General features: G+C 37.4%; 1 long non-coding RNA gene across 1 annotated transcript in view; it reads left to right on the top strand.

The window, feature by feature from the left end:
* Positions 1-11821: 11821 nt before the first annotated feature.
* LOC113833309 overlaps positions 11822-12571 on the top strand; it is a 103613-nt gene continuing 102863 nt past the window's right edge. Inside the window, exon 1 of the long non-coding RNA XR_003480935.2 lies at positions 11822-11857. This is a non-coding gene — a long non-coding RNA (uncharacterized LOC113833309). The remainder of the gene's footprint in view (positions 11858-12571) is intronic.

Here is a 12571-nt window from a genome sequence, read left to right on the forward strand (position 1 = left end):
GGTTGCTTCCAGGTTCTGGTTATTACAAAGAATGCTGCTATGAACATAGTTGAACAGATGTCCTTTTTGTATGAATGTGCTTCTTTGGGTGTATGCCTAAGAGTGGAATTTCTGGATGTTGTGGTAGATTAATTCTCATTTTCCTGAGGAATCTCCATACTGATTTCCACAGTGGCTGTACAAGTTGGCACTCCCACCAGCAATGGAGGAGTGTTACCCTTTCTCCACATCCTCTCCAGCATAAGCTGTCCTTGGTGTTTTTGATTTTAGCCATTCTGACAGGAGCTAGGTGGTATCTCAGAGTTGTTTTGATTTGCATTTCCCTGATGGTTAAGGATGTTGAACACTTTCTTAAGTGTCTTTCAGCCATTTTTTAGACTCCTCTATTAAGAATTTTGTATTTAGTTCTATACCCCACTTTTTAATTTGATTATTTGGTGTTTTGGAAACTAGCTTCTTGAGGTGTTTGTAAATTTTGGAGAATAGCCCTCTGTCCAATGTGGGATTGGTGAATATCTTTTCCCATTCTGTGGGCTGCCATTTTGTCTTGTTGACTGTGTCTTTTGCCTTACAGAACCTTCTCAGTTCAGGATGCCCCCTTTATTAATTGTCGATCTCAAAGTCTGTGCTACTGGTGTTATGTTCAGGAAGCGGTCACCTGTACCAATTCCTTCAAGGGTACCTCCCACTTCTCTTCTAAGAGATTCAGTGTGGCTGGATTTATGTTGAGGTCTTTGATCCATTTGGACTTAAGTTTTGTGCATGTCAATAGTTATTAAGTCATCTGCAATCTACTACATGTCAGCATCCAGTTATGCCAGCACCAATTGTTGAAGATGCTTTCTTTTTTCCATTGGATAGTTTAGCTTCTTTGTCAAAAATCAGGTATTCATAAGTGTGTGGGTTAATATCAGGGTTTCAATTTGATTACATTTGTCTACCTGTCTATTTTTGTGCCAACACCAAGCTGTTTTCAGGACTATAGCTCTATGCTAGAGCTTGAAGTCAGGGATGGTGATGCCTCTGGAAGTTCCTGTATTACACAGGGTTGTTTTGGCTATCCTGGGTCTTTTTTTTCCACGTAAAGTTGAGTATTGTTCTTTCAACGTCTGTGAAGATTTGTGCCAGTATTTCGATGGGGATTGCATTGAATCTATAGATTGCTTATGGCAAGATTGCCATTTTTACCATGTGGATCCTACCTATGGAACAGAATGGGATATCTTTTCATTTTCTGGTATCTTCTATAATTTCTTTTTTTAAAGACTTAAAGTTCTTGTTATACAGGTCTTTCACTTGTTTGGTTAACATTATCCCTAGATATTTTATGTTGCTTGTGGATATTGTGAAGGTTGATGTTTCTCTGATTTCTTTCTCATTGGATTTATCTTCTGTATATGGTAGGGCTACTGATTCTTTTGAGTTAATTTTGTATCCTGCTACCTTGCTGAAGGTGTTTATCAGCTGTAGGAGTTTCCTGGTAGAGTTTTTCAGGTCACTTATGTAGACTATCATATCATCTGCAAATAGTGAGAGTTTGACTTCTTCCTTTCCAATTTGTATCCCTTTGATCTCCTTTTCTTGTGTTATTGCTCTAGCTAGAACTTCAAGTACAATAATGAGGAGATATGGAGAGAGTGGACAGCCTTGTCTTGTTCCTGATTTTAGAGGAATCGCTTTGAGTTCCTCTCCATTTAGTTTGATGGCTGTTAGTTTAGTGTATATTGCTTTTATCATCTTTAGATATGTTCCTGTTATTCCTGTTCTCTCCAAGATCTTTATCATGAAGGGATGTTGGATTTTGTCAAAGGCTTTTTCAGCATCTAGTGAGATGATCATGTAGTTTTTGTTTTTAAGGTTTTTTTATGTGATGGATTACATTGATGGTTTTTTGTATGTTGAACCATCCCTGCATCCCTGGGATAAAGCCTACTTGATCATGGTGGATGATTTCTCTGATGTGTTATCGGATTCTATTGCCAGTATTTTATTTAGTACTTGTGCATCAGTGTTCATGAGGGATAATGGTGTGTAGTTCTTTCTTAATTGTGTCTTTGTGTGGCTTGGGTACCAAGGTAATTGTAGCCTCATAAAAATAGCTTGGCATTGTCCCTTCTGCTTCTATTGTGTGGAACAATTTGAGGAGTACTGGTATTAGCACTTTTTTGAATTTCTGGTAGAATCCTGCACTGAAACCATCTGGCCCTAGGCTGTTTTTGGTTGGAAGACTTTTGATGACTTCTTCTATTTCATTAGGGGTTATAGGTCTATTTAAATTGCTTATCTGTTCTTGATTTAATTTTGGTAAGTGATATTTATCCATACAATTGTCCATACAAAATTTGAAAATTTTGTGGAGTATAGGTTTTCAAAGTATGACATGAAGATTCTCTAGATTTCCTCAGTGTCTGTTGTTATGTCCTCCTTTTCATTTCTGATTTTGTTAATTTGCATGTTCTCTCTCTGACTTTTGGTTAGTTTAGATAAAGTTTGTCTATCTTGTTGATTTTCTGGAAGAACCAACTGTTTGTTATATTGATTTTTTTGTATTCTTTTCTTTGTTTTTACTTTATTGATTTTAGCCCTCAATTTGATTATTTCCTGGAGTCTACTCCTCTAGGCTGACTTTGGTTCTTTTTGTTCTAGAGCTTTCAGTTGTGCTGTTAATTCTCTAGTATGACTATTCTCCAGTTTCTTCCTGTGGGCACCTAGTGCTGTGAAATTTTCTCTTTCAACTTTTTTCAAAGTGTCCCATAATCTTGAGTATGTTGTGTCTTCATTGAATTCATTCTCATTGAATTCTAGGATGTCTTCAATTTGTCTTTATTTCTTCCTTGACCAAGGAACGGTGCATTTGTGCATTGTTTAATTTCCATGAATTTGTAGGGTTTCTGCAATTTGTGTTGTTGAATTCTAACTTTAAAGCATCGTGGTCTGATAAGATACAGGGGGTTATTTCAATTTTTTTCTACCTATTGAGGTTTGCTGTGTTGCCAAGTCTGTGGTCAATTTTAGAGAAGGTTCCATGTGTTGCTGAGAAGAAGGTATTTTCTTTTGTGTTTGGATGGAATGTTCTATAGATGTTTGTTAATCCCAATTGGATCATACCTTCTGTTAGTTCCTTTGTTTTATTGTTAAGTTTCTGTCTGGTGGTCCTGTCCAGTGGTGAGAGTGGGGTGTTGAAATCTCCCACTGTAACTTGTGAGGTTTTATGTGTGATATGAGTTTTAGTACTGTGTCTTTTATGAATGTGGATGCCTTTGTATTTGGGACATAGATGTTCAGAATTGAGAATTCTTCCTGATGGATTTTCTCTTTTGATTGTTTTTAGTTTGAAGTCTAAATTTTAGATATTAGAATTGCTACACCAGCTTGTTTCTTGGGTCCACATGATTGGAAAATCTTTTCCCAGCCATGAACTCTGAAGTAATGTCTGTCTTTGAAGTTGAGGTGTGTTTCTCATATCCATTCTGCTAGCCTGTCTCTTATTATAGGTGAGTTAAGACCATTGATATTGAGGGATGTTAATGATCATTGATTGTTAATCTTGTTTGTTTTGGATTTGTTGGTGGTGGTGGTATTGTGTGTGGATTCCTCCTCCCTTTTTTCTTTTGGCTGTTGCTAAAGTGGGATTATCTATTGCCTATGTTATTTTGAATGTAGCAAAACTTTCTTGGGTTGGAGTTTTCCTTCCAGAACTTTCTGTAGGGCTGGATTAGTGGATATGTATTGTTTAAATCTGGTTTTGTCATGGAATACCTTATTTTCTCCATCCATAGGGATTGAAAGCTTTGCTGAGTATACTAGTCTGGGCTGGCATCCGTGGTCTCTTACTTTTGGTAGAATGTCCAGGACCTTCTGGCTTCAGAGTTTCCATGGGGAAGTCAGTTGTAATTCTGATAGGTTTGCCTTTATATGTTAACTTGGTCTTTTTTCCTTTGCTGCTCTTAATATTCTTTCTTTATTCTGTATGTTTAGGGTTTTGATTATTATGTGGTGAGGGACCTTTTTTATGATCCACTCTATTTGGTGTTCTGTAAGCTTCTTGTACTTTCATTCGAATGTCTTTCTTTAGGTTGGGAAAGTTTTCTTCTATGATTTTGTTGACTATATTTTTGCACCTTTGAGGTGTGCTTCTTCATCTTCTTCTATACCTATTATTCTTAGGTTTGACCTTTTCCTGTATTTTCTGCATATTTCATTTTTGGGATTGTTGGGCTGAAGATTTTCTTTGGTTGATGAATGCATTTCTCCTAGTGTATCTTTAATGCCTGGGATTCTGTCTTCCATCTCTTGTATTCTGTTGGTTATGCTTGCATCTCTAGTTCCTGATCATTTACCCAGCTTTTCTATTTCCAGCATTCCCTCAGAGTATGTGATATTTTTAATTGTCTCTCAGCTTTCAAGCCTTGCACTGTTTGAATTGTTTCCTTCAATTGTTTGGTTGATTTTTTCCTGGCTTTCCTTGTTTTCTTTAAGAGATTTGTTTATTTCTTACAATTTTTGGTTTGTCTTTCCCTCCATTTCTTGAAATTTTTTGTTTTTTCTTCCATTTCTTTAAGGGATTTTCTCATTTTCTTTTTGAGGGCCTCTATCATCTTCATAAAGTTGTTTTAGGGTTGTTCTCTTCTGTTTCATCTGTGTTGGGATGTTTAGGTCTTGATGGTATGGAGTCACTAGACTGGTGGCATCATATTGATTTTTCTGTTGTTGACTCTGTTCTTATACTGTCATCTTCCCATCCCTATTATCAGTGGATACCAGGTGGGGGTTTCTCCCCCTCCTTGTGTGTACAGGTCCAAGGTTTTCTTCCAGTAGATGCAAGCAGGTCCAATACTCCAGTGGCCATCCTCTTTCTGTGAGTGCAGGTGGGACTAGCACTGTAACTTCGGCAGACTGTGAATGGGCTGGTCAGCCCGAATGGGTTTCCCTTAGGAGGCCCTGAGCAGGGCCCTGGAAGAAGGGAGAGAAACAGGCCCATGCTTACCTCCTCCCATGGGTGGAAGCAGGATTAGCAAGCATCTTGATGCTGGCAGACTCTGGATAGGCTGGTCCGCCAAGGGCCAGGACGAGTTCCTCAGGGTGCATTCCCCAGGCATCAGGAGGCTCCATGCCTTTTTGTCTATTTTTAAGAGTTTAAGGCGATTACATTAATTTCTTTTGGGTTTTTTGAGACAGGGTTTCTCTGTGTAGCTTTGGAGCCTATCCTGGCACTCACTCTGTAGACTAGGCTAGCCTCAAACTCACAGAGATTTGCCTGCCTCTGCCTCCCAAGTGTTGGGATTAAAGGAATGCACCACCAACATCTGGCTTAATTTTTAAATTTTAATAATTTTACAGTTAATTATGATAATCTTACATTCCTGTGTTGTTTGAAGCATAGTTATTTATCTGAATATGTCATCAGCATTAATATTCACATTACTGCTTTATTAAAAACAGGTAAATTAGCTCAAAGATGGTTTGGCTATTTAATGATTTAAAAGATTTCATACAGGAATAGGGTGAGTAGAAATAGTGTTTGATTTGCTTCCTTCGTGATCTGCTCATTTCATGTATTGAATAAAATAGCATCTCACAAAATAGCACTGATTTAATCTTCAGCAAGAAATTATTGGGGCATACAGTTAAGACAGATTCCCAACATTCTCGCACTCATCTGCAATGATCATTCATGAATCAAAAATACCATGTTTGTTGATGTTGCAAGTATGAGTCTGCTGGAGACACTTTAAGCCATAGTCATTCCTATCTTCCTGCAGATCAGTTTAAGATTGGAAAAAATGGAAAAATAAAAATAATGAAGGATTTTTTTAAAATTTGAGACAAATGATAATTGTGAGATTCTTTAGATGGGAAGATGTCTGGATTGTGAGCTAATCCTAAATATTAGGACTTGTAGAAAGTTAGAACCCTAATTTAGCATTCAACAGCATCTCTGGTGACTTGATCATATTATCTTCCTGCATTCTACTACTCCGCTTTTCAGTAGATCTGTAAGACTCTACATTCCCTCACAATGATAGTCTCCTACCAGAAGAAATGGAGAGAAAGGAAACAAAAAACTTTTGTAGCAGCAACAATGAGATTAAAACAATATTTCACATCATATACACCCTCTATAAAAGAGCAAACACTGAAAAGAAAATTTGGTAGCAAAGAACAAAGTATAATGTAAATGTATGTGGGGGAAAAATCAAGTTCTTATCAACACCAAAGCTTGCAAAGACTGAAGATAGCTAGGCTACTATGACATCGTGACAGTAGGTAACAAAGGAAAAGTGAGAAAGGATGACAATATTCTGTGGTGTGTCTGACGGAAAGGAAGAGTTAGGTGCTGTACAATAGTGTTGTCCTCTTAAATTGGGATGACTATCTTCTGAAGAGAGTTTCTTTTTCATTCCAGGTGCTTTCAGAAGGACTACAGTTTGGATCAGTCCTTTGTCAGAGTAACAGGAGTAAAAACACAATATCAGGAGTGACTCTCTCCCCATCCATTTATTTCCCTCCCCCACCCTCTTCTTCCTCTCTCCCCTTTCCTCCTTCATGCTTGAATGCTATGTGTATACATGTATGTCTGTGGGCATGTGGGCATCACAATGTGCTTGTCAATGTCACAAGACAACTTGTGGGAGTTAGTTCTCTCTTTCTTGAGATCGAACTCAGGTTCTCAGACTTGACAGTAAACATCTTTACCCACTGAGCCATGTTGGTTGTTCATACATGATATTTTTATATGTCTATTATCCAAGTTATGGGGACGTAATATGACATTTCAGTTTCCATGAATTATCCAGAACAGTTACAGTATCATTCAGACACCAACACTTACTATTGGTTTATCTTGAAACCCATTCAGTGAGTCAGCTATGTTATGGAAAAAAGAAATGAAATAAATGGTGTTGGAGGTGACAGCAGAATGGAGTCTGAATGAACTTGAACTAAGCTAAAACAGACCAGAGGAAGTAGTGCTGGAGATAGTGGGTAAAATCCCTTTGTTTTGTAGTATTTTCCTATAGCTTCCTGCTAGTGTCAACTAGAAAGAGCTTCAGCATGTTAGCCATCTAGCTTGGCTCAGAGCTATCTATCTATCTATCTATCTATCTATCTATCTATCTATCTATATATATATATATATAAAAACTCAACACAAAAGCAAAACTATATATTTTTTTTCTGTGGAGGGGGCAGGTAGCAAAAAAGCAAGTCAAAAATATTCAAACAAGATTTTTTGATGCAGTTATCCTGAAATACAGCAAAGTTCAAAGTTAAAATTGACCCAAGAAAATCAATTCCATGTATATGTTAAAAGGTGAGGGGTTAAAAATAACTAGAATAGCTACCATAAACATATGGCTTGACATGAAGCAAAAAAAAAGTGTGGGGGTGGTGGGTAGAATAATAACTAAGGGAAAAGAATAGCCAGGTGCCATTAATTTTAATAAATGCTCAGCATCCTCAGTGATTATCAAATAAATCCCTATACATTTCTCAGTAGGAACCTAGAAAACTAAAAAGAGATGAGTTCTTTCAATTTTGACACCTTCTACTAGAGTTATAAGAATGCTAACTGTTACTTATTTTTTGGTGTGTTTTTACAGAATATATTTAAAAGGGAAGTTCTATATACCTCTACAATTTTTTGTTTTTTTTTTTTCTAAATGAGGATACTATTGCTGAACCTACACAAACCACTTTTCAATATTCTTTAACATAATGAATTAGTGTTGTTGGGCTAAAGAGATACAGTTCAGTAAGTGGCCCATTAACATTGTGTAAAAAAATAGCCTCATTTTTTTTTTCTTCTGTTACTACTGATGCCCTTGTTAGACATCCCTGGAGTTTGTACTGATAGAACAACCACAAAACTCCTCATGGTAGCTGCGGGCCAGTACCAGTTCCAGTATTCAATCACCCAGCTTCAGCTCACAGCAGACACTGTTTACACAAGGGCAATCAACAGAGTAAATTTAGAATATCCTAGAATAAATTATGATAAATTCCCTGCACCAGGACGATAACTTAATGGATCAGACTCAGACTATCTCCCAGAGAGTGAATTGATGAGCACAGTTTTCAGGGAGCAATTTTGGTGGAGTTTGTGCAGCTTCAAAAGGAGCATTTCAACCACTTTTTAGAAATGCTGTTTGTGCCTTGGGAGTTAATAATAATTAATAATGGTCTTTTGTGGATCAAGGAATGAAGTGTTTGTAGGGAGAGAGTGACAAGATCTTGCCACAAAGAGGATGCCTCCTTGTATTTTTCCTTTCACCAGAGTGACCTCATGATCTACAAACTGAATCCTGCAGACTGTGCCAGGTATGCAATTCCTAAAATCTTTTTTTTTTATGTCTATCGTGAGGGTGACTGGCTAATATCTGCAAATCTATCAAAGCAATTTTATCGTATGCTCTTTCTTGGAATTTCACTTCCACATGTGAGACTGAATCGTCTGTATGAAACCCACGGCTCACCTTTGACTTCCAAATCTGTACCAGCAGCCTGCAGCAAAGAAAACAGAAGCCGCAGCTAGTCCCAGCTCATCCCCGTTTCCCTCCGCCTCTGACCCTTTTCAGTTCCCATCACTTCAGTTTAATGATTTCCTTTTTCATTCTAATGCCTTTATCCATTTGATCAGGATTATGTTTCTCAAAGTGTATATGCTCCACAGATGCACTTGAACACACACACACACACATACACACACACACACACACACACACACACACACACACACACACACACACACACACACCCTGAGAGGTCACAGAGCAATGCTTTTTTCTTACTTTCAACTCTTAGCACTCCAAACCCTACGTGATGGAAGTCAGTATTGGTTAAGCATCCTGTGGTGGGAACACATAGCATTCACCCAGTTTGGAAATGTCAGCCCTTGAGGGGTTGCCTTCAGGAGCTCAATGAGCAAGAAGTGTTCCTGTCTGTGACTGGTCTGTTGTTTCACACAAGGGGAAGAGGTTTGCTTCTGAACTTAGGCAGAATCGGGTTTCCATCCCTGTTATAATCTTGGTTGAGTGACTGGGTCATCTGCTGATTTGGGGTTAGCCCCTTCTAGCCTTTGACTCATATCTGTAGAATAGGATTAAGAACAGTGATTTTTAGAAAATGCTTGAAGTGTGAATGAGAAAATAAGTGGAAAGAATTTGGTGGTTAGTGAGCACTCAGAGATTATTAAACATAATGACTACTTTTCTGCTTTTAATCCATGATAACCACATCCTTCTGTTATGCATGTCCTCTTGAGATGTTTCTAATAATTATTTGCTGGTTATAAGAAAAATCTGTTATGTAGAGGGGAAAAGTACAATGCAGAGATTTTTCATGTGAATGGGCTTTGTAAATTACAAATCACTACATAAATATTATAAAAATGAGAATGTGTTTCGTTGTTCCATGTTCATGGCAATACACCAACTTGAAATGTACATCATGAAATTTGGCACCAATGTTAAACTATGGGATTGGTTAATGCTAATGTTGGGATGGAAGTGGCAAAGAGACCAAGAAGGAAAATGACTTTGAGCTAATGCAATGGATGTGTTCTTTGGGTTGCAAGCAATATAAATAGAACTCACAGAGGCTTTCTTTGCCAAAATTGGCTCAAATTCACTCTTGAATTAGGCAAAAGAACCAGCTTCATCACAACTAGTTAGAGAGCATGAAGAAATGCTTTCCCAAGGAAACCCAAGGTGGTCTTACTGAAAAAGAGAGCCATGTCAGCTCCTCTGGGGTCTTACACTTCACAGAGGACTCCCAATGTCCATAGTAGTATTTTGCAGCAGCAAAACTAAAAACCACATGTTTTAGACTTGTCTCATACTTTGAACATTTGCTCACTTATTAATCCTATTCTACAGCTACATTGAAAGATGTTAAGGAACTCACTAAAGACCAGCAGATCACAGTGACTCAGCCACGCTCAACTGGGGGTGAGAGGGAAGGATTATGAAGAAAACCTAGGTTTGTCTATGTCCAGAGCCTTAACCTGTAAACCAGTATCGTGATGTACTTGATTCTGACAAGTCTGCTTGGAATGTTAATAATATTTCATTTTTATAAAAACTGGTGTTTATGAAAATTTAATGGTAGGGAAAAACCATTCAGAAAATAATTAATGCAGGGAAATAGCATATTGTTGTTAATGAACCAAATGAAGACTGTATTTCACACATGAAAATAAGTGGTTGCAAATAGACGGAGAATTATCTTATTTGCAAAATATAATACAATAAAATTCTAAGATCCAAATGTCATTTCCCAAGAAGATCCTGATCTCTAAGATATTTTATAGACAATTAATAGTTGTGGATTGACATTACAAATAAGTCATGGTCTTCATTGAAGAATACTGTGGTGGTGACATTTTCTGAGATAGTGTGCACTATGAGGCTTGGGCCAGGTTTGTAGTAGTGGCTCTTAATACTTTAGGAGGCACAGAACATTTTCAGTATATAATGCAAACTATGAATCAGTTTATTTTAGGGAGATCTACATTCATACAAGTCATGTACAAATATTTTCTAAGGATATGCTGAGGTGTCCTGTAGATTTATTCCATTTATTCCAAGTTCTAATTCTATGTTTTTGAGAAAACATTGGATACTTCTAGAACTAAGAAATTTCTGTCTTAGCTAAGACCTAGTCATCTATTTGTTTCATTCATACATTTATCTATTAACTTATTCTGCAAGTTATGTTAATAATACCATCATGGAAGATACTGCAACAAAGCATATTGAACATGAAAAATCATTTATTCAGAGAGAAGCACTTATTGTACATTAGATTGTGGGATGCTACAGTTTTGAAGAACTAAATACATATCAATTATTCTTAGGAGACAACATGGGGATAAAGGGAGAAAACTCAGGGGACTGCATCAGACCCTGTACCACACACCTTACTTTGTCACTGTTCTATTGCTGTGAAGAGACACCAAGGCAGCTCTTATACAAGAAAGCATTTAATTGGGACTTTCTTAGAGTTTCAGAGGTTTAATACATTGTCATCATGGCAGGAAGCATGGCAGGCATGGTGCTAGAGAAGCAGTTGAGAGCTACATCCTGAGAGAGAGGGAGACAGGAGAGAGAGAGAGAGAGAGAGAGAGAGAGAGAGAGAGAGAGAGAGAGAGAGAGAGAGAGAGAGAGACTGGGCCTGGAATTGGGTTTTAAAATCCAAAGTCCACCCCCAATCTTCCCCCAACAAGAACACATCTACTTGAAAAAGGCCACACTTGCTAATCCTTTCAATCTTATCAAAAAGAGTTCCAATCCTTGGTGATGAAGCGTTCAAATACATGTGCATATAGGAGCCATTCTTATGCAAATCCCCATACTTATTTTTCCTCTTTTAATCCTCCAGCAACTTTAGAAGAATTACTTTCACCATTTGTCAAGAAGTAAACTGAGCTTAATGGAGTGTCAGTTACTTTCTTTTGGTTGAATGTGGCTAGGCCAGGATACAAATTCAATCATCAAGCAACAGACTCATGTTCACATGCTTTACAAAGCATGATTCAATGAACTAATTCTCTAAAAAATATTTTTATTATTTTAAGTGTCTTGCCTGTCTGTATGGTTGCACATCATGTGTGTGTGGTGCCTTCAGAAGCCAGAAAAGGGTGTTGGGTTCCCCAGCACTGGAGTTACTCACAATGGTAAACTACCATATGGATGCTGGGAATTAATCCCAGGTCATCTGGCAGAGAACCCAGTGCTCTTAACCGCTGAGTCATTTCTCTAGGCTCAGAGCCATTTTTAAAAAAATGCTACATGTATTTTGGAGAGACAGTTTGATCAGATGACTAAGCCAGCTAGTCCAGCAATCAAAGAACTTTCAGGTGAGTTCCATTTTGTTGCTATTTGAATTTATAGATTGATATATAATTGAAGGTTTTGATTTCTGAGTTTATAATCAGAGTAGGATTAGATGATCTTTCAGGTCTTTTGAGCTTCAGGTTCAAAGACTTATGAAAGAAAGACTCATTCAGATTATCAAACAATTAACAAAGTTAAATACTTTGAAGATTGATTAGTTGATTATATCTCACACAGTATTTCTTTCTATCTAATGGAAAAGAGGGCTGTTTATATTATTATATTTTAATATAACACAAACCTAGAGACAAATGAGAGGAAAACGGATTACTCACTGGCAATGGGTAAGCATTACAAAGAAATTTCTGATTGGCAGTCTGTCTAATAAAAAGTTCATTTAAGGGTTGCAAGCATTTGCTTAGGCAAACACTTGCTGGCTAGAAATACCAACAAGAACATAACATACCTGTTATGAAGTAGAATGCTGAAACCAAATAAGAATGATAAATTTTAAAAAGGACATTTCTCAGCTTTATTTCTTTACAAATGAAAAGAATAAATGTCAGAGGCAAAATAGTCTGTCCCCAAACGTACTGTCTAGTCAGTGACTTTAATGGAACTCAAAGCAGAAGTCTATGGTCCCAGCAGCTCACACCTACTGCTCTTTCCTTAGCCCACCCTCAGTTTTAGAGCCTTCCCTTTCTCCAGTTAGTCTCCTGTCCTGTTTAAATGAAGGC

The sequence above is a fragment of the Cricetulus griseus genome (genome assembly GCF_003668045.3).
Source record: "Cricetulus griseus strain 17A/GY chromosome 1 unlocalized genomic scaffold, alternate assembly CriGri-PICRH-1.0 chr1_0, whole genome shotgun sequence".
NCBI classification, from domain to species: Eukaryota; Metazoa; Chordata; class Mammalia; order Rodentia; family Cricetidae; genus Cricetulus; species Cricetulus griseus.